Source organism: Papio anubis, chromosome 10 (genome assembly GCF_008728515.1).
Source record: "Papio anubis isolate 15944 chromosome 10, Panubis1.0, whole genome shotgun sequence".
Lineage (NCBI taxonomy): Eukaryota > Metazoa > Chordata > Mammalia > Primates > Cercopithecidae > Papio > Papio anubis.
Window position 1 is genome coordinate 23,053,672 of NC_044985.1, and position 3,804 is coordinate 23,057,475.

Sequence of the window (3,804 nt, forward strand, 5' to 3'; positions counted from 1 at the left end):
ACTTGTTTTATATGTAATATCCTTCTAAATTTAAATTTAAATTTTAGGCAATTTAAAGGGTAGTGAAAAGCATATATTTGAAACTCTCAAAAAACTGAAACAATTATAATAAATCATATTCTTATGAGACAACTAAAATAAATGAAGTATAAAGCACAAGATACTGTGGAAATGTCACAATAGTGGATCTCACCTATGCAGATTCCACTGTACTGCCCAGATGAGGAAGAGAGAAAAGGAGATATAATGTTTTTAGTATGGGAGACTCAGCTTATCTTTTCACCAGTCAACAGGGATGAACTTGGGAAGAGACATGTTACTTGATTCCCCTCAGAGTGTATATAGCTCACCATATTAAAGGTAATTTAGTGCTAGAAAATACTTACCTACTTTTCATCCAACTTGGTTCCAAAACACAAGCTAACCACTAGATGTGATGCTGAATGGAGGAACAGTGACGCACTCCAAATCTAACTGGAAAACAAATTCATGTGTTGAATGTTTGTAATTTGGGGCTAGTACTTTATTCTCTAAAGCAGTGCTTCTGTATGCATCTATATGAGTTTTCTCGGGCTGTCAAAATAAAGGACCACAAACAGGGTGTCTTTAAGCAGCATAAATATATTCTCTCACGGTTCTGGAGAGTAGAAGTCTGAAATCAAGGTGTCAGCAGGGCCGTGCTCTCTATGGGGAATCTGTCCGCATGCCTTTCTCTTGGTTTCTGGTGTTGCTGGCAATCTTGGGTGTTTCTTGATGTGTACATGCACCACTCCAATCTCTGCCTCCACTGTCATGTGCTCTGCTCCCTGTGCCAAGCTGTCTCTCTCCACTGATAAAGACACCAGTCATATTTGATTAGAACCCACCCTAATGATTTCATCTTAACTTAATTACATCTACAAAGACCTTAGTTACCAAATACGCTTCCATTCACAGGTTCTGGGAATTAGGACTTCAACATATTTTGGGGTAGAGGGACAAAATTCGACACACAACAGGGTCTTAGAGTTAATTTTGACTATGGTGGATTTTTATTTTTAACCATCTATACCGATTTTAGACTTGAATTTCTGTTTAGGATGTGACTCTATAGGATGTAAAAGTAAAGGTACCAGAAATATTTCACAAAAAATGTTGTTTTATCTTCTGTTAAATTTCTCTTCCAGGAAGAAATATTAATTACTGTGGTCTGAGTAGATTATAAATTTTCCTAAATATCAACTTGTAGTCAGAATTCTGAAGAAGGTACTAGATAGTAATTACTTCACTTGTGATGTGTCCTTAGTTTTTCACCTCATCTGGTGATATTTGTTCTGCCTACATCTGAGCCGACAGTACAAGAGGCAAATATTTAAGGCTAGTTCAACCACAATTAGCTTTAATCCAAGTATATAACTATGCAAAATGAAAAACTGATCCAAACTAATATTAAATATCCCGAAAATAAATAGCTTTCCTGAATTAAACCAGTTACCACACTTTGATTTTAGGCAGCTTTAAATTTAGTAAATCTTAAAAAGATAAGGCAAAGTCTCACAGAATTATGTGAAAATAAGCTGTAAGCAGAAACATTATTATTCTTTTTCAAAAGACTAAATGAGCACTTACGTTCTCCATAACAGAAGAATTGGTTATAACTTGGGTCAAACAGCCCAGGTATAAATTCTAGTTCTGTTACTTACTAAGACAGATTTTACTTCTGTAAAATTGGCATAATAATGATACAAATATCATAATGTATTAAATGAAATAATGGAAGGAGAAAACTTAGCGCAGTTCCTGGTACAAAGTAAGTGTTCAAAATGTTTGCAATAATATTTATATAGAAATGACTCGAGTGAATATTTATTTACTATGTAAATTCTTCCAGGTGGCTTCACTTCAGGCTAGATGCTGAGGTAATTATAAAAAGAATTAGAACTTTTTTCTGATTTCAAAGATCTGTTAATTTAGTGGGGAAGCTCATAATTTTAAAAACCATCACAATCCAAATGTGGCAAATATGGTAAAAAAAAAATAATAATAAAGTAAGCAGGGTCTAGAAATATCTTATTTTCTAGGAGCTTTAGAAAGAACAAGTTATTGGAAACTAGAATCTGAATGTTGTTCTTAATTGCTTCTGAAGTGCCATGAAGAGAACACCTTGAATGTGTCTCCAATAAAATTACATTGGCGTTTATGCTATTTCCAATTTATTTACATAAAACCATGCATACTGTACTTTATGAGATATTAAAATAATTTCCCAGAGTGGTTTTGGCTGCACATGATTTTTGCCTAATGCCCTGACATTAAAATCAACCTCACTGAATAACGTAATACTCCTATAAATTAGCCCAATCTTACTGAGGAATAATTTTACAATTTTACAATTCATACCAGAAAAATACCTTGACATATAATTCCACTTTGATAAATTTAGCTTCTGTAAAAAATTAAGGATATGTACCAATATTTAGCTATAAGCATGATTATTTCAGGCTTATATACAATAATAAATATTGGAAAGACCAACATCAATGTTCAAGTATGGGGTGTGGATGATTTACTGAACATATGTTTTTATTTCAATATAATCAATAGAAATACAGTCTTTTAATAATATTGCAAAATTATATGTAACAAAATTGAAGTATATTTGTGATATTTTCAGTAATGGGAGCAGATTGCAAAATAGCAAACACTGATTCTATTAATATTTATCAAAAAAGTATAAACTACATATACACAGGAAAACTTCTGTCAGAAGATATGCTAAGAGTGATTTCTATTTTCTTTATTTTGCTTGTATGTGTTTTCTAATTTTTCTATAGATACTTAACAAGCACAGTTTTAAAATCTTATTACAAGTGAATTGTGTAAGAATTTATAGCCGTAATCTGAAACTATGGATTCATTTAGTAGAACAATTAGGCTTTGTTGATTTTGATTTTTCAAAACCTTATGGTAAAATAGAGCACATATTTTATTGTGAAAACTTTCACCCTCTTATTGTAAAACAAAACATGGATAAAGAAAAATCACACAGAAGATATACGCACCTTAAACAGCTCTTATGGGGCAAACACCCTTGCAACCAACAACTTTGTTAGTCACTTCAGAAGCCTCTTGTACCCTGTTCCAATCACAATCCTTGCCTTCTCCTAATAAGTAACCATTAACTTGATTTACAGTAATCAGTTTCTTGTATTTCTTCCTTGTTGGAAGTCAGGGACCCTGAATGGAGGGACCGGCTGAAGCTGTGGCAGAAGAAAATAAATTGTGAACATTTCATGGACATTTATTGGTTCCCCAAATTAATACTTTTATAATTTCTTATGCCTGTCTTTAATCTCTTAATCTCGTCATCTTCTTCGTAAACTGAGGAGGATGAATGTAGCCTCAGGACCCTGTGATTGTGTCAACTGCACAAATGGTTTGTAGAGCATGTGTGTTTGAACAATATGAAATCCAGGCATTTTTTTTTTTTTTTTTTTTTTTTTTTGAGACGGAGTCTGGCTCTGTCGCCCTGGCTGGAGTGCAGTACGGTGGCCGGATCTCAGCTCACTGCAAGCTCCGCCTCCTGGGTTTACGCCATTCTCCTGCCTCAGCCTCCCAAGTAGCTGGGACTACAGGCACCGGCCACCTCGTGAAATCTGGGTGTCTTAAAAAAGAACAGGATAACAGCAATGTTCAGGGAACAAGAGAGGTAACTTTGAATTGGTGGCCGGTGATCCGGACAGAACACAGCTATATTTCTCCTCTTTCATAAGCAAATAGGAGAAATATTGCTGAATTCTTTTTCTCAGCAAGGAACATGCCTGA

The 3,804-nt window shown here is 34.3% G+C and overlaps 1 long non-coding RNA gene across 1 annotated transcript; it reads right to left on the reverse strand.

Moving 5' to 3' along the window:
* Nucleotides 1-501: 501 nt before the first annotated feature.
* On the reverse strand, nucleotides 502-3,260 carry LOC103876205. Its single transcript, XR_002516465.1, has 2 exons — nucleotides 3,042-3,260; nucleotides 502-829 (listed from the first exon to the last, which is right to left on the reverse strand). It is a non-coding gene; the product is annotated as an uncharacterized LOC103876205 (long non-coding RNA).
* Nucleotides 3,261-3,804: the final 544 nt, after the last annotated feature.